At 45.0% G+C, this 19,601-nt stretch overlaps 1 pseudogene; it reads right to left on the bottom strand.

The window, feature by feature from the left end:
• Positions 1-229: 229 nt before the first annotated feature.
• LOC141049969 (olfactory receptor 10A3-like) lies at positions 230-1,165 on the bottom strand (annotated as a pseudogene).
• Positions 1,166-19,601: the final 18,436 nt, after the last annotated feature.

Below are 19,601 nucleotides of genomic sequence, written 5' to 3'. Positions count from 1 at the left end.
CATGTTATTGCGGGCCAGCAGACGAGAGCTCCCACTTACCCTTGTGTCACCTGGTGTCTCCACAGCTATCTAGCAACCTGCTATGAAGTGAACAGGGGACACTCCCTCTCATTCCTTTGGAATAAAATATAACTCAACTTTCCAACTGCAAGTGAAGTGTCTGGAGTATCTAGAGGATTTTGACATAAATAGTATGTTTCTTTTCATTTATTCAAGTAACAAATAATATTTAATTATACCCTTTCAATCTTTTAAACATTTGTTGAAGAGTTCTCCTGATCTCGTGGTTCTTCAGGCTGTATAAGATTGGTTTCACCATTGGAGTCACCACAATGAACAGCAGAGACTTAAACTTGTTAGTGCTCAATGAACTGTCATCTGATGGCGCCACGTACACCATCAAGATGGTTCCATAGTAGATGCATACAGTGGTGAGGTGGGATCCACAGGTGGAGAAGGTTTTTCCCCATCCACTGGTGGATGGAAGGATTGCTAAGGTGAAGAATATCCTAATATAGCTTAAAATAATTAAAGGAAAAGGTGTGAGAACCCCAATGATAGCAACAACATAATCAAACAAAACAAAAAGATAAGTATCAGAGGTAGCCAAATCAATCAATGGCTTGATGTCACAGAAGAAATGGTCAATGACATTCCGACCACAAAACTTAAGTTGCCAAACCAAAATGTTCTCAAATGAAATTATAAACAACAAGAACCTGGAGGCAAGAACCATCTTGAGGCAAACATGAGGTTGCATTATGGAATTGTTGTGCATTGGGCTGCAAATGGCCAAGTATCAATCATAGGACATAATGGCAAGGAGAAAACACTGGACAAACTCGACTGTGTAGAATATGTAGATTTGGATAAAACAGGAACTCACTGGCACCTCTGTTATATCCAACAGTATAATATTTAACATCATGGGCATAATGGTCGTGGTTGTGAGGACATCGGCCAATGCTAGATGCTTGAGAAAGTAGAACATTGGGAGATTGAGCTTCTCATTGGTGGATACCAAGACTATAATAAGAAGGTTTCCATTAAGTATAAGGAAGTAAGAGAAGAGGGAAATTATAAATAAAAGTATTTTATATTTATAGAGACCATTAAATCCAAGGAGGAGAAAGTGAGTGACTTCTGTCTGATTCCATTCACACATTTTTGTTAAGTGGGAGATTAACAAGAGATCCTGGATGACGTCTCTTCACTGAAATAAAGTGGATTAGGTGAATAATTTCAGATTACATTAATTTATAATTCTACATACAGAACCTACACTGAGGAACATTGGGAACTATACTGAATTTACAGTAAAGCAAAGTCACAGGCATGGGAGATGAGAGCGGAGCAATGTATGTATGCTACACTTGGATTACTCTGTGGCTGTAATGATGGGCTTGGATGAAGGCTTCTTCACCCTACACTGTGTGTAATGTTGGTGATAATCACATGTAAGATATGAAGTGGCCATTGGCTTTTCTCTGTAAAACATTTATTAATAAATGAGTTGTCTGGGCATGGTCCAGTTCTACTAGAAGTTTGATATAGTTTTATCAGTATTATAACATCTGTATAACCACAGAGACACTGCAGCCGTCCAAGCTGTCAAGATAAACCAAAGTTTTAGAGATTGTTGTTATTATTTTATTGGCTTATTAAATTCAGAGGGTTGTAAAAAAGAAAAAACATGTTTTATATCTCTTTTTTCCAAGAACTTTATCTTTTCTTGTATTATCATCTATGAAGCTATTTGGGGAACATAATGTGTTTCTATTGCTTCTTGCTGCATTATTTTGCATTATTGTGCTGACCGAAAGCCAGCAATTTTGGTGTTTTGAATTTTTTACTTTACTTTAGATTTTGATGGATCGGATTTTTCTAGTCTGGTCCAAGCAACACCTTGTTAGGGCTGGCGGAACACACAAAATAATAAAAGATGGCATAGAGGTGGATTCGCAGCCCGGGGTCCACCGTGTAGAGATGACAATTGCTGCTCGGTAATGGCGGACACTAGCTGGCAGGATAACAAATACACACGGGCTAACTTCACCCGGTAAATAGTAGGTGGACTCTGTTGCTTCGAAGGGCCGCGATACCACAGAGAGAATGCTAGTGTTTTGAACACAGGACCCTGCCCCAATGACATGGCATTAGAGTCCCTCTAGCCCCACTAGCGTTCGGTGCCGCATCTGCAGTGCCAAGATATACTAATTAATGATAAAGCACACAAAGTGCATACAGTGCCGCTCTGGCGGACGCCACTAACCAGCCTAATCTTAGGACTGGAAAGCGCAGTGTTTGCGCTCAGCGCCGCTCTGGCGGACACTGCTGTAGATGCAGTACAGTAGAGTCTTGTGCTGGATGGCACAATCTGGCGCTAAGTATGGTGCTGAGGACTGGGTGCACAATGGCACATAGGCAATGCCACTAGTAGGCGCTGACTCTAACTCCAATACCCTATAAACACACACAGCTAGAGGGAGGGAATCTTAAGAAGTCAGTCTCCAGAGAGCATGCATCCATCATCACACACACACAAGTACGAATTACTGTCTATACTATCGCATGGCCGAGCAAACCTTTTATAGCAGCGTCCTTACGGGAATTTCCCCATGGTCCAATCGGGGCAGCAACATGACCTGAGTATGTGACTTTTGAGCTCCAATGAGAGGTCGACCCACTGGCATGCTAAGTAGTCCAAAAGAAGGACTTAGTCCCAGGAGCTGCTCGCTCTACTTGTGTAGGTTGCTATAGCTGAACCAGGGATGGCAGCAGCAACCAAACCGACATCACTAGCTTGAGCAAGACTCCGGGATCAACGTCTCTGCTGAGCAGCCTCCTCTGCGGTCGGGACTGAATGGGAGACATCAAAAGGCAAGGCTCTGGATTCCTCCTGTGCAGAGGCAGGAACCCGATGCCTAACACACCTACTATGTATATTTGTCTGATTTGGCAAGATTTAATTTTCAAATTATGGAGGAAATTAAGTATTTGGTCATTTACAAAAGTTCACCTCACTGTTTTGTTATATATCCTTTGTTGGCAATGACAGAGGTCAAACGTTTTCTGTAAGTCTTCACAAGGTTGGCATACACTGCTTGCGGTATGGTGGCCCATTCCTCCATACAGATCTCCTCTAGAACAGTAATGTTTTGGGCCTGTCGCTGGGCAACCAAACTTTCCACTCCCTCCAAAGGTTTTCTATTGGGTTGAGATCTGGAGACTAGGCCACTCCAGGACCGTCACATGCTTCTTAGGAAGCCACTCTTTTGTTGCCCCAGTGATGTGCTTGTGATCATTATCATGCTGAAAGACCCATCCACCTTTCATCTTCAATGATCTTGATGACTGAAGGAGGTTTACCCTTAAAATTTAACAATACCTACAATACATGGCTTTATTCATTCTTTCATCTACATGGATTGGTCGCCCTGGTCCCTTTGCAGAGAAACAGCCCGGAAGCACGATGTTGACACCCCAGTGCTGCACAATAAGTATAGTGTTCTCTGGATGCAACTCAGCATTCTGTCTCCTCCAAACACAACGAGTTTGGTTTCTCCCAAACAGTTCTACTTTGGTTTCATCAGACCATAGGACATTCTCCCAATACTCTTCTGGATAATCCAAATGCTCTCTAGCAAACTTCATTTTGGCCCGGACATGTACAGGCTTAATCAGGGGGAAATGTCTGGCACTGTAGGATCTGAGTCCTAGGTGGCGTAGTGTGCTTCGGATGGTAGCCATTGATACAGTGGTCCCAGCTCTATGCAGGTCATTCGCTAGGTCCCCTCGTATGTGGTTCTGGGATTTCTGCTCACTGTTCATGGGATCATTTTGACCCCACAGGATGAGATCTTGCGTGGAACCCCAGATCGAGGGAGAGGACTGTGGGCAGCATGGTGGCTCAGTGTTTAGCACTGCAACGTTGCAGCGATGGAGCCTGGTTTCAAATCTCACTAAGGACAACATCTGCAAGGAATTTGTATCTTCTTCCCTTGTTTGCATGAGTTTCCGCTGGGGTCTCCAGTTTCCTCCCACATTCCAAACACATACTGATAGGGAACTTAGATTGTGAGCCCCATCGGCGACAGCAATGATAATATGTGCAAACTGTAAAGTGCTGCGGAATATGTTAGCACTACATAAAAATAAAGATTATAATTAATATAAGATTTTAGATTATCAGTGGTCTTGTAACATAGTAACATACAGTGGCATGTAAAAGTTTGGGCACCCCTGGTTAAAATTACTGTTATTGTGACCAGTTAAGCAAGCTGAAGATGGAATGATCTCTAAAAGGGCTAAAGTTAAAGATGACACATTTTCTCTGTATTTTAGGCCAAAAAAATTATATATTGTCATTTTTTGCATTTTACAAATTACAATAAGGAAAATAGGCCAATGCAAAAGTTTGGGTACCCTGTATAGTTAGTACCTAGTAGCACTCCCTTTTAAAATATCACAGCTTGTAAACGCTTTTAGTAGCCAGCCAAGAGTCTTTTAATTCTTGTTTGATGGATTTTCATCCATTCTTCCTTGGAAAATTCTTCCATTTCTGTGAGATTCCAGGGTCGTCTTGCATGCACTGCTATTTTGAGGATTAGCCACAGATTTTCAATGATGATCGAATCGGGGGACTGTGAGGGCCATTGAAAAACCTCTAGCTATCATCCTTTGAGGTAGTCTATTGTGGATTTTGAGGTGTGTAATCATTATCCATTTGTAGAAGCCATCCTGTTTTCAAATTCAGCTTTTTTACACATGGTGTTATGTTTGCATCAAGAATTTGTTGAAATTTCATTGACTCCATTCTTCCTTCTACCTGTGAAATGTTCCCTGTGCCATTGTCTGCAGCACAACTCCAAAGCATGATTGATCCATCCCCATGCTTAATGGTTGGAGAGATGTTCTTTTCCTGAAATTCTATGCAATTTTTTCTCTGCACATACCTTTGATCATTGCGACCAAAGAGTTTTATTTTAACTTCAACGATTCACAGGACTTGTTTCTAAAATGCATTGGGCTTGTTTAGATGTTCTTTTGCATACCTCTGATGCTGAATTTTATGGTGAGGGTGCAGGAGAGGTTTTCTTCTGATGACTCTTCCATGAAGGCCATATTTGAAAAGGTGTCTCTGAACAGTAGAACAACTACCACAACTCCAGAATCTGCTAAATCTTTCTGAAGGTCTTTTGCAGTCAAGTGGGGGTTCTGATATGCCTTTCTAGCAATCCTACAAGCAGCTCTCTCTGAAATTTTGCTTGGCCTTCCAGACCTTATCTTGACCTCCACTGTTCCTGTAAACGGCTATTTCTGAATTACATACTGAACTGAGGAAAGGACAACTTGAAAACACTTTGCTATCTTCTTACAGCCTTCTCCTGCTTTGTGGGCCTCCACCATTTTCATTTTCAGAGTGCTAGGCAGCTGCTTAAAAGAACCCATGGCGGCAGTTTTTTCGCACAAGGTTAGAGGAGGCTATGTGTTTCTAAACCTGTGGATAGAGTTGAGCGAAACGGGTCAAAAATGTTCAAAAGTCGCCAAAGTCGCGTTTCACATGATGCTTGAGCGCCCTTTTTGCAGCCAATCAGGAAGAACGGACACTGTGGGCAACGTGATGACATAGGCAGCGGTCACCACCATCTTGGAGAAGGGCATGCAAGTGATTGGCTTGCTTTATGGGGCGTCACAGGGGGTATAAAAGGGCGGGGACGCCGACCGCCATGTTACTCATGCTGATCTCAGAATAGGGAGAGCTGCTGCTGAGGAAGATTCTGTAGGGAGAGCGTTAGGCAGGGAAGAAGATAACAAAAACTGATTCTGCTGCTAGCGATTTTGCCTGTACGACACACCAGTCACTGTGCAGTGCAAGGGGAGGCTATATCTTGGTGCATCAGCTCTGTTGGTGATTAGGCTGCCTTTTAAGGCTACCTGGTAGCTGCATTGCTGTGTGCACACTGCTGAGCAAACTGCTTTTTTCAAAGCAATCCAGATTTTAATGTTTTGTCCTTGTGAGTTACTGAGCTTTCATTTTTCACACACCGTACAGCGGTGTACGCTCCTCACACAGTACCGTGTAACGGCTGTTATCACGGCCAACATTGAAGCTAGATACGTGTGTGACTCTGTAAGGAAAAGCCGAGGAGTTTGTCCGTTCTTACAGACCTACACCTTTATAGTTTTGTCCGTTTTTCAAACAGTATAGTATATTTGCTGATTGATTACATTCAAAACTAGAGAGAGACAGCGTGCGTCAGTCTGTAGCCAAAAACATGGAGCTTGACAATTTTACATACACCATACAGTGGTGTACGTGTACGCTCCTCTCTCAGTATCGTGTAACGACTGTTACCACCTTTCTAACAGCATAGAGAATCTGCCTGTCACATTGCGGTGTTACATACACAGGGCCTGACTGAATCCAACAGTGTCCTGAAGTGTAGATAGATTCCAAATCTCCACAGTCCTCCATACACCTTTCTAACAGCATAGAGAATCTGCCTGTCACACTGTGGTGTTACATACACAGGGCCTGACTGAATCCAACAGTGTCCTGAAGTGTAGATAGATTCCAAATCTCCACAGTCCTCCATACACCTTTCTAACAGCATAGAGAATCTGCCTGTCACACTGTGGTGTTACATACACAGGGCCTGACTGAATCCAACAGTGTCCTGAAGTGTAGATAGATTCCAAATCTCCACAGTCCTCCATACACCTTTCTAACAGCAGTGAGAATCTGCCTGTCACACTGTGGTGTTACATACACAGGGCCTGACTGAATCCAACAGTGTCCTGAAGTGTAGATAGATTCAAAATCTACACAGTCCTCCATACACCTTTCTATCAGCAGTGAGAATCTGCCTGTCACATTGCGGTGTTACATACACAGGGCCTGACTGAATCCAACAGTGTCCTGAAGTGTAGATAGATTCCAAATCTCCACAGTCCTCCATACACCTTTCTAACAGCATAGAGAATCTGCCTGTCACACTGTGGTGTTACATACACAGGGCCTGACTGAATCCAACAGTGTCCTGAAGTGTAGATAGATTCCAAATCTCCACAGTCCTCCATACACCTTTCTAACAGCAGTGAGAATCTGCCTGTCACACTGTGGTGTTACATACACAGGGCCTGACTGAATCCAACAGTGTCCTGAAGTGTAGATAGATTCCAAATCTCCACAGTCCTCCATACACCTTTCTAACAGCAGTGAGAATCTGCCTGTCACACTGTGGTGTTACATACACAGGGCCTGACTGAATCCAACAGTGTCCTGAAGTGTAGATAGATTCAAAATCTACACAGTCCTCCATACACCTTTCTATCAGCAGTGAGAATCTGCCTGTCACATTGCGGTGTTACATACACAGGGCCTGACTGAATCCAACAGTGTCCTGAAGTGTAGATAGATTCCAAATCTCCACAGTCCTCCATACACCTTTCTAACAGCATAGAGAATCTGCCTGTCACACTGTGGTGTTACATACACAGGGCCTGACTGAATCCAACAGTGTCCTGAAGTGTAGATAGATTCCAAATCTCCACAGTCCTCCATACACCTTTCTAACAGCATAGAGAATCTGCCTGTCACACTGTGGTGTTACATACACAGGGCCTGACTGAATCCAACAGTGTCCTGAAGTGTAGATAGATTCCAAATCTCCACAGTCCTCCATACACCTTTCTAACAGCATAGAGAATCTGCCTGTCACATTGTGGTGTTACATACACAGGGCCTGACTGAATCCAACAGTGTCCTGAAGTGTAGATAGATTCCAAATCTCCACAGTCCTCCATACACCTTTCTAACAGCAGTGAGAATCTGCCTGTCACACTGTGGTGTTACATACACAGGGCCTGACTGAATCCAACAGTGTCCTGAAGTGTAGATAGATTCAAAATCTCCACAGTCCTCCATACACCTTTCTAACAGCATAGAGAATCTGCCTGTCACATTGCGGTGTTACATACACAGGGCCTGACTGAATCCAACAGTGTCCTGAAGTGTAGATAGATTCCAAATCTCCACAGTCCTCCATACACCTTTCTAACAGCAGTGAGAATCTGCCTGTCACACTGTGGTGTTACATACACAGGGCCTGACTGAATCCAACAGTGTCCTGAAGTGTAGATAGATTCAAAATCTACACAGTCCTCCATACACCTTTCTAACAGCAGTGAGAATCTGCCTGTCACATTGCGGTGTTACATACACAGGGCCTGCCTGAATCCAACAGTGTCCTGAAGTGTAGAGACATTCCAATTCTCCCCACTACTATATACACCTTGTACCTTGTTTTACAGTACCAGAGAGTTGGTGGAAATTTGGGTACATTTTTCCAAAAAATGAGGAAGTGTGGCGGAAGAGTCCGTGGAAGTGGGCGGGGGTTGGCAGCTGGTAATGATGGTGTTGGTGGTGGATCTGCTGGTAGTGGCAAAAGCAAAATAGCACCTAATGCAGGAGGTGTTGAGGCTGCGTCATCGTCTGGCTCCACAAGGCCTCGAAGGCTCCCTTTTCTGAGAGTAGGTAAATCGCTTCTAAAGCCGGAGCTTCAAGAACAAGTTTTGGCTTACATTGCTGACTCAGCCTCCAGCTCTATTGCCTCCTCTTCTGAAGTTTTAAAAAATAAAACTCTGTACTGTAACCTGAAGAAGAGGTGCGGTTTGTTACCTCGAAACACATAGTTTCTGTAGTACATATAATAAAGAACTTGAAAGATTTATATGGATTTCTGAAGAATTCTTATCACTAAAGCAGCGCGGATGCTCAGAAGTGCTTTTCTTGGATCCTCAACTTATGATACCTAGTGGACGCTGTCCACCTTCACGAGCTCTGCAGCAGCTATATGACTGCAACAAACGTTGAGAGTGGTTGTGTCTGAACACAACCCATAAAGGGTGAGTACTCCAGAGTACTTTTATATTTTAATTGATTTATACCAGGTGAAGCCCTATGTCTGCGCCCCCGCCCTTGTTTTCTCTTAAAAAATAAAAGCAGTGATTCCTCATTGGAGGCTCATGGTCATAAACCACACCTTTCCTTGTGTCCTTCACCCCTACCAAAATTGAAGGATGCGGCAGGACACACTACAGATTACTCCATGGAGCTGTTTTCACATACCATCCCTGGGTTATCAAGTCAAATCGTGAATTACCCAGGCAAAGATGAATCTGACATGGAGTGCACTGATGCACAGCCACTGATAGATGATTCTGCTGGTACATTCACTCAGAGCACTACATTGTCCTCGTTGTGTACTGAGCCAGAATCTGATCCAGATGAAACTCAGGTGCCCCTTCCCGCATACTATACCACCATACACGGTGACACAGAGGAAGGTGCACATGACATTGAAGAGGAGGTGATGGATGACCCAGTTGTTGACCCAGATTGGCATCCATTGGGGGAAGAGGGTGCCGCTGCCAATAGCTCAGAAGAGGAGGAGGAGCAGCCGCAGCAGGCATCGATATCGCAACAGTTGTTATCTGGCAGGCCCGGAGCAGTCCAAAAACGGGTTACAAAAACCCCAAAAATTGCAGGAAAGCTTGGCCAGACGGTCAAAATAGCACAGCGTGCAAGGCCTCAAACTGTCTTCCCTAGTAGGAAGAGTGCAGTGTGGCACTTTTTTGAACAAAATCATAATGATCAGGCAAAGGTTATCTGTAAGAAGTGCGCAAAGACCTTTAGCCGAGGGAAAAATCTGAGAAATTTGAATACCAGTTGCATGCTAAGACATTTAACCACCATGCACTTGCAAGCGTGGACGGACTACCAAAACTCACGTACCACATGTGCTACTGCTCCCAAAGAAGGTAGTCAGCAAGGCTACATTGTTTCCCCCACTGTAAGTCCACCGGTTAGCACACCACCAGCAGCAAATGTTGAGCTGTCGTCGCAAGGGCAAATCAGTCAGGGAATCACACTGTTATTGCAACGAAAGACTGAATCTAGGCCATCAGAAAGAACACCAACTCCATCACCATCATCAACCCTCTCTCAGTCCATCATGTCCACCGCTAGTTCCACCATATGCAGCTCTCAAGTCCAGCTCACCCTACCAGAGACTATGAGTAGGACAAAAAAGTACTTATCCTCTCATCCGCGTACACTGTGTTTGAACGCCCACATTGCCAAACTAATCTCGTTAGAGATGATGCCCTATCGGTTGGTTGAAAGCGCAGCTTTCCGCGAACTAATGGCCTACGCAGTACCACGCTATGAACTACCCAGTCGCCACTTCTTTTCTCGCAAAGCCATCCCAGCCCTCCACCTTCATGTGAAGGACCGCATTGTCCATGCACTCAAGCAATCAGTGAGTGGAAAGGTGCACCTCACAACTGATGCATGGTCCAGTAGGCATGGCCAGGGCCGATATGTGTCCATCACTGCGCACTGGGTTAATGTGGTGGATGCAGGGTCCACAGGGGACAGCGGTGGTGGGACAGTGCTGCCTAGCCCACGGAATAGGAAACAGTTAGCTGTTGGCGTTCGACCCTCCTCCTCCTACTCCTCCAGAAGCGAAAGCTCGTCCCCAGAGCGCAGTCGCAGCAGCACTCCATCCGCAGCTGCCAGTGTTGCACACGAGATGTCCCCCTATCGATCAGCTAGTGGAAAGCGTCAGCAGGCTGTGTTGAAGATGATGTGTTTGGGCGACAGACACACCGCGGAGGTACTGGCCGACTACTTTCAGCAACAAACTGAGTCATGGCTGGGCAGTGTACATCTTGAGGCAGGCAAGGTAGTTAGTGATAACGGGCGTAATTTTGTTGCTGCCATAGCCCTTTCAAAACTCAGACACATACCGTGCTTGGCTCACACCTTGAACCTGGTGGTGCAGTGCTTCCTCAATAATTATCCAGAGTAAACAGGCCTGCTCCTGAAGGTTCGAAAACTGTGCTCGCACATCCGCCGTTCGCCCGTACACTCCAGTCGTATGCAGAAGCTGCAGCGATTGCTACACCTTCCAAAGCACCGGCTAATTATCGACGTTACAACAAGGTGGAACTCCACCCTGCACATGGTTGAGCGGCTGTGCGAACAGAGGCAGGCTGTAATGCATTTGTGGGAGGATACCCGGACAGGCACTTTGAGGGCAGACATGGAGTTGACCGGTGTGCAGTGGTCAAAGCTGAAAGACCTCTGTAAAGTCCTTCAGTGTTTTGAGGAATGCACACGGCTGGTAAGCGCAGACGACGCCATCATAAGCATGAGCATCCCACTTATGCGTCTGCTCATGCAAACTTTGACGCACATTAAGGAGCAGGCGTCTGCAGCCGAGGTTGATGAGGAGGAAGAGGAGGAGGGAATCCTTGCTGACAGTCAGCCATTGTCTGCTCCGGGACCTCTCCTGGATGAGGTGAAGGAAGAAGAGGAAGAGGAGGAGGAGGGTGATGATGGGGATGATTATTTTGGGGAGGAGTGTTATGACTGAGTAACCGTAGGAGGCAAAAACAGAATTACTAGCTAAGTTCAGAAACCCAGAGAAGTTGGCAGCTATCGGATTGCAGACCCCTGAATCTAACAACAACAACTAGCAGAAGCCGTGGGGGGTTCCTACGGTGCCCTAGACCCCTCGATCACAGCCGGAGGACTACATAGCCTAAAGACAGAAAAAGGAAATCTAAACTGCCCCAGAGCAGACCCCAGAGCAATAGGCAGCCGCCAACATATAATGACGGTGAAGCGAGATGGAAAAACACTTACACAGACAGAAAGATAGGCTGAGCAAAAGTTGGGGCCCAAGCTAACTAAATAGAATAGGATAGGACAGCTGCTGTCTGCAATCCGCCAAAACCCTCTCAAAAACAGAGCCAACAGACTGATAGGGAAAAAAAAAACCTGAAGACGCTAGGCTTCAAAGACTATATCAGTGCTCTGGAAATATCTGAAGACAGAGCAAAAAGGAATTCAGCTCACCCAGCAGGGAGAGGCAGAAATCCAGACCAACAAGGCAAAACCAAACAAAACACAATGCAAAAAGTAGAGCAGGAAAACTTAGCTTTCAGAGGAGCAGGAATCAGACTGGTCTCCAAGAATCCCAGAGAGGAGTAACCGGCAAGGCAGACGGGCGGCGGCTGACTTATATCCAATCAGCGATCCCAGGCAGCCAGTCATCATGATTCTGCTCAGGTGCCTCACTACCTTCCTTCACCAGGAGAGGGATTTCATCAGACATCAATGGTGAAGGGGAAAATGAACTCACAACAGAGGAGGATGCTTCTCGTGTGTCCAGAGAAAATGTTGGTGTGGCAAGGGCTGGTACAGGGTTTGTGCGTGACTGGAGGGATGTGGATTTGCCAGAAAGTGCTCCTCCACCATGCAGTCGCACTGCATCATTGACACCAGAAACATTGGCCCACATGTCAGATTATGCCTTGCAGATCCTAAAAAGGGACCCCCGCATTGCCAAAATGATGAACGATGATGACTACTGGTTGGCCAGCATCCTCGATCCACGCTATAAAGGCAAATTCCAAAACATCATGCCACAGGAGAACCTTGACCTAATATTGGCTAACAAACAAGCAACTCTGGTAAACAGGTTGGATGAGGCATTCCCAGCACACAGCAGCGGTGATGTTTGTCACACGAGCCGTAGGGGCCGGGGGCAGCTTGGCAGAGGTGTTGGTGGTGCACACATCAGAAGTGGCGTTGGAGAAAGGGGTTTCATGACCATGTTGTGGAGTGATTTTTCAAGTCCCGCTCCAACGACTGGTAATACTGCATCGATGGAAAGTGACAGGAGACAGCACTTGTCAACTATGGTTACAAACTACTTTTCCTCCCATGTCGATGTTCTCTCTCACAGGTCATTCCCCTTTGACTATTGGGCCGCTAAACTGGACACCTGGCCTGAATTGGCACAATATGCGTTACAAGTTGGGATGGGCAAATCTACTCGTTAGGACTCGTTACTCTGCGAGTAGTAGGGGACTCGCAGGAGTCGGTACTCTGCGAGTTTCCAAGCAATTACTCGCACAGTAACGAGTCCAATGCAAATCAATGGCAATCCTAGTTTCTTAGCTGCAGCAGGATCCAGTGTGAAGACAAGTGTTGCAAGACCAATTAAGTGCAAGCATAGACCTGCATCAGCCTCCCCATCACCAACATCAAGATCCATCTACTACAACCTGCCTGGGGATCCCAGCCCTACCCAGATAGGGCTTCTCCACCTCAGCTGCCCCCCACCATCATCCCCAGCCAGTCATAGGCAACGGAGGCAGTAAATAGCCACATTTATTCTGGGTGGCGTCCCAACAATAACTCCTAAAAACATTTAATTAAAACATCCCCTGTAGTTATCCCCTTTGCACTGTGCATCCCCTGAGACTACAGCACGGGTCACATCACATCCCCCAGTGAAGCAGACCCCGGCCTGGTGCTGGGTACCACGGTTTCAGTGCGTCACAGACGCCAATGGTGACACAAGAAATCTCACTCTCTCCTAATCCAAAAAAGGGTACAGTAAAAGAAAATAGAAGAAATGACATCACATAACTCTTACCCATGTTTGCCTGCCCATCTTCTCCAGCGTGATCAAATGACGGGAACATACTTCTGGCGATGGACCTCCAAGCCATATTTCGCTGTCTTTCATCACCATAGCCAGGGTGGGTGGGCTGCCACAGCTGGGGCCACTCTTCAACCAGGCCGATCAGCCTCTCTGTATCACGTCTGCTACGCATCTTTGGTGGGCCTGTGTGTGCAGATCTGATCGCCCTGTGTGTGCAGATCAGATCGCCCTGTGTGTGCAGATCAGATCTGCCTGTGTGTGCAGAATATCAAATCAGCCTGTGCAGTAAATCGGTTAGCACAGGCGACTTCCTGTTTAGCTTCTAGCGTGATGTAGAAACGATTTTCTGTGCTTTAGGGATGAATTCTAAATCGCTAAGCTAGGGGCCACTTGCGAGAGTAAAGAGTAAAAAAAATGTCATTATCATTGGACTCGCTAGACTTGCAACGAATAGCGAGTTTCCGAGTCGGACTCGTTAGAGTCTAGCGATTCCGAGTATTTCAGGATTCGCCCATCCCTAGTTACAAGAGCTCGCTTGCCCAGCTGCAAGTGTGCTATCGGAAAGAGTCTTCAGTGCTGCTGGATCAATACTGACAGAAAAAAGGACCCGTCTGTCGACCCAAAATGTGGATGATCTAACCTTCATTAAAATGAACCATGCATGGGTTTCCAAGGATTTTGTCCCACCTTCCCCTGATGACACATAGGTTGACAGAAACATGGCTTGCTTTGGTCCTCCTCTTCCTGGGACTTGACCTATTTCGCCTTTTGCATCAGCTGAATGTCCAACATCAACATATGCCATTGTGTAAACCTCCCTAACTGGGCTTTCCCCCCCCATGGTCGGGTTTACCAGCTAGCGCACGTAACCGTGCGAGTGCCGTTGCCCTTGACAGGTGGGTAGGCCGACTCTTGGGCGCGGGCACTGGCACAGGGTCCCTCATAGTGCAATCAAGTGTCTCTGACGGTGGTGGTGCACACCCACCGTCAGACACACCGCCGTACTATGAGGGGCCCAGTGCCAGTACCGACGCCCACGAGTGGGCCACCTGTGCTTGGCCAGGGCCCCAGCATTTGCAATCTTTACCTCTCCCTGCTCCTCCGCTGTGTAGTCTGGGCTGTCAAATCCATACTGGGCCTGACACCGTCTGAGCCTGCCTCCTGATGTATAGACATATATTTTGAATGTGTACGCTATCCATACATGTTATCCAGTGATACGGTACCCTTTCTCACCTTTGTGCAATCACATGTAATCCATACTGTGCCTGAGAACGGCTGGCGAGCTGTTATGCAAGCTACAGCACCTGTGGTTTGCACACATAAGTTTTTCCCTTTTTCAGGAATGACGGTTAGGCCTAATTCCGGAACAGCGGTTGACCTGCACTTACTGGGAAATCATCGTTCGCGGGTGATAACTGTAATCCCAGATCCCCATCACTAACGGTGTACAGCGGCTTATCTGCACCTGTAAGCGACACACGCTGGCCCTTTCGGTGTAGCGCGCATGCAGCCACGGACATGTAAGGCCTTGACACACCAGTTAGTGGCCAATCTCGTGTGCCAGAGCCTCACGTGTCCCTCTAGTAAGCTGGACGCGGACCGCGTGGGCAGGACGGAGTCTCATTCGTTAACGGAATTAAGCTTGCAATGTGTGCATCTTTTCGGTTGCTGGATGGTTGAGGTTGCCCGTGTTGAGTCCAATTACGCCGCAGTCTCCACTCCTGGTGGTGCCCTTCTGGACATTCCTTTAAGGTTCAGCTTTGCAACCATACTGCCCACGTCAAACTAAAATTTTGCCTTCATGGACGCTGTTTGGAGGGTCGTGAGTCGTGGGAATCATGCCGCCCAATCAATTAACCTGCTAGAGAGATCCTTCGTTGCTCCCAAGCATGACATCACACTCCCTAGGAGGAAGGTAATGCCACTGTGGCGACCGTACTCCTGGGGGCGCCACAAGTGCACTGATGCCCAGCCACTGCTCAATGATTCTGCTGGTACATTGACTCAGACCACTACATTCCCCTCGCACGCTACACGGCCTGAATCTGACCCTGATGAAACTCAGGTTACCCTTCTCATATAATGTTCCACCTTACACGGTGACAAAGAGGAAGCTGCAGATGAAAGTACAGGTTCGGCCCACCTGCCGTCAGACACACCGCCGTACTATGAGGGGCCCTGTGCCAGTGCCGTCGCCAACGAGCGGGCCCCCCCTGCTTGCTCAGGATCACAGCACTTGCAAGGTTGAAATACTTACCTCTCCCTGCTCCACCGCCATGACGTCTTCCGCGTTTCCTGACACTGATATTCTGATCAGAGAGCGCAATGACATCACGTCTGTACGCCCTCTGCCTAAACAGCCAAGTGCAGTGGGATGGAAGATGGGGACGACAAGGAGGCCTGACTAGTACAGGGATTCCCTAGCGAGGAGACTTATTTGATTGTTTTCAATGTTGGGACAGCAATTTTTGGGGAGCACTATACTCTGGAGAATGATAGATGGGGCCCACCATACACTGGAACATTCCAAAGGTGGACATCAGACACTGGAGCAGCATTTACAGGGCCCATTATACACTAGAGCATTAGAAATGGGGCCCATTATGTTTGGAGCATTATTTGGGCCCATAAGACAGTGGAGCTTCATCCATGGGGACCAACATATACTGTAGCATTATGTGGAGCTCATCATATACTGTTTCAAACATTATATGGGACCAATGATTCTGTATGGAGAAATAGATGGGCCTCGTCATGAGATGTAAAAAGTGAAGTATTTTTCAATGTACTATACCGCTATTTCTCTGCCGTATCGGAGCATGATGAGTTGTGGTATGTGTTAAAGGGGCGCTCTTTGGCCCAGGGCACATGAAAACCTGGAGCCAGCCCTACCCCCCCCCCGCAACTTTAGCCAAATAACCCCCATTTTTCAATGCGTAACTCGTATTATGAAGTAAATAAATGGTGACAAGCTTCAGGAATAAGAATTTATGGTTTTGGCATTCAAATTGCCACTGTAGGTGTGTTTCCTGTCCTCTTCTCACTCCCGACTTTTCTTCCCCATTGACTTACATTGGATTTCGTGTTTCGGTCTGAACGAAACCCGACTTTTTCCGTTAGTCGGACGATCTCACTCGACCCGACTTTTGAGAAAGTCGGGTTTCGCGAAACCCGACTCGACCCGAAAAAACGCAAAGTCACTCAACTCTACCTGTGGAATCTGCATCAGCTGGCCTTTCCTAACATTGAGGGTGAACAAGCCATAACCCTTACAGGTTAATTAAGGTCTGAAACCTTGGTCAAAGTTATCTGAGCACACAAATCTCCAAAGGTGCCCAAACTTTAGCATCGGACCATTTTTCTTTTTGTAATTTTTAAAATGTGAAAAAATGACATTGTGTATTACTTTTTAGCCTAAAATACAAAACAAATGTGTCATCTTTAACTTTAGGCCTTTTAGAGATCATTTTATCTTCAACTTGCTTAACTGTTCACAATAACAGTAATTTTGACCAGGGGTGCCTAAACTTTTGCAAGCCACTATATATGTATATGTATATATATATATATATATATATATATATATATATATATATATATATATATATATATTACATATATAACATCTGTTTATTGATAACTGGAAAAGAGATGATGGATTTGTTTTACGTTTTTGCTTTTTTTAAAACTTTTTACATTATTTGTTGTTCTTCTTAGTGGACTTTAACCTTACATAGTAAAATCAGAGTAAGGACACACTGTCTCCCTGTGTTCATCTTTTGGGTCTCTGCCCTTCATGAAATACACCATTCAGAGCTTTTTCTTCTAGGGATATTTTAAAGATTTTTTCATAATTTCTTGCTTTAAACATGTCTTTAATCAAGCTATCTTGGTCTATAAAATCTTCTACCCTAGTAAAGTTATATTTCAGCAGCTGGAGTTGGCTGCATTGTATTCACATCATGTGTCACTATGAGGATTCTTACATCTACACATTTGTAGTACAAACCTGCAATATACATGTCTGGTTCTATAAGGAATTGCAAAATATTGGTGTTTAGTGTCGATCTTATACACTCCTCAAAATTTAAATTTCAAGAAGGAAAATTTATGGATTTCTGGTAACCCAGGTATCTTTAGCCATACAAATGATATTCAAATGGTGAAAAATGGAAATAAAATTTTCTAAATATCTAGATTTATACAGTATCGATTATGAGGGCAGAAATATCCACAATTACTTACTTGGCTGTTATCATTGAAGTTTAATGGTTGTTTGAGGAATGTTCTGCCTCACTGACTGTACTTGTGCACACAAATCATTAAGATCCATTGCTAGCAGATCCCATTGCAATTGCCAATCAATGACGTCTCAGATGTGTGGGATGGAAGAGAAGCTGCAGTCCATGGTACCAAGTTTAGGCCATTCAGGCTGTTCACAATAGAATGATTACCATGGCTTTGTTGTGTTGAAAAATGGCTCCGGGGCACATTGGACAAATGGTTGTTCCATGGGTCCTACTGTACTGCTAGTAAATTTGGATGTTACATACTAAACCTAAGGCATCAAACAGTTTCTATACAAGGTCTATCTACTTCATTGATTGAATTTAGCTTTTGTTTTCAGATGATCTGGAGACCATGTGTCTAATACCATGAAGAGGATGGAACATCTCGTTCACCACACTCCATAGATTCTGGTGTGGTCTCGCAATATATATGGTAACCAATCTCTTTAATATTCACTCCAGATTTCCTAATATCTCGGTGTTACATTGAATTGATCATAATACTAGTGGTTCAGCCATTTCACCTGTGTGCAAACACCAATTTTCTACACATTAATGCAAGGCTGCATGTTTCTCCTGCTACTTTGAGTCGCCTTTGTGGCTGAACCTTGGCCACTAGTGTCTCCAGACTTGTTTTTCATCAAGAATATCTGAGATATCACTGGTGAACAGATGCAAATAGAGCTGCAGCAGCAAATCTTGATGATCTCTGTGCCCAAGTACATATACAATGGCTGTCCATCCCTCTAACAACCATTAACAACCTCATCGATAGCAGCCAAGGCATGTAAGTTTGTGTATATATGAGCATGATGCTCATACTCCACACTGAATAAATCACAATGATAACACAGTTTAGTTTTCATTTATTCATCATTTGCATATCATAACAATGTCTATTCATTCTATGATTTCCATAATTTCATGACTTTTAATTCTTGGTGTTGTTAGGTTGAGTGTAGTTTCTCTAAAGAAATAAATGAGCCAAACATGTTGCACATCTTTTTGCATTTTTGCCTTGTGATAAATTATGTTAACTGCTGTCCTGTTGAAAATCACAAATAATACAACACATTATCATGAAGCCACCACATATGGCCATTAATGTCCCTCTACAAGGAATAACAGATTCTATTGATAGTAATTACAATAACTTCCCGACCGGAGATGAGGGTGACAAACGTCTACACGTCTCAGTGATCACATTGCCCTCCATTTATACTTTACTGCTAACAACAATATCATCTCTGGGATGGTGCTGGGGAATTAATAAAAATGTGATGGGATTTATTTAATAAGCAGCAAAGGGCTTTATTGTTGTAACTACCCCAGAGTCTAAAAAATCTCACTGAAGTAGGGATAGTGTATTGGAGACATTTAGGCCGAGTTCATAGCATTAATTTCCTTGGTGCTGCCATGAACAGCCAAAATTCCTTCAATGGCCAAATTAATTAGATTCTTTTTCTAATAACAGTGCTCTTAGCTACGTACATAATCTAAAATATGCAACATGCTCACTAAGGAATCGGGAAGTGGTTCCGTTTTGGTACACACAGAGGCCAAGTCTGTGGAACAGGTGAAACTGCTTCCTGTAGGAGAACATGCTCACCCATGAAATTTAGCTTCTTGCGTCATTTTGCAGGGAGGTGTGGACACCACTGTTGATGCCAGAACAGTGTAAAGATGTGATCAGTTGGATTGCAGATATTTTGTTTGTTTCACAGCACCACCATGTCTTCCACATATTCCAGTCTCACTAGACAAGAGTCTAGACCACATAGTC

The sequence above is a fragment of the Dendrobates tinctorius genome, unplaced genomic scaffold (genome assembly GCF_039654945.1).
Source record: "Dendrobates tinctorius isolate UK_male_01 unplaced genomic scaffold, ASM3965494v1 ptg000151l, whole genome shotgun sequence".
NCBI lineage: Eukaryota > Metazoa > Chordata > Amphibia > Anura > Dendrobatidae > Dendrobates > Dendrobates tinctorius.
This window is presented reverse-complemented; position numbering and strand designations above follow the sequence as displayed.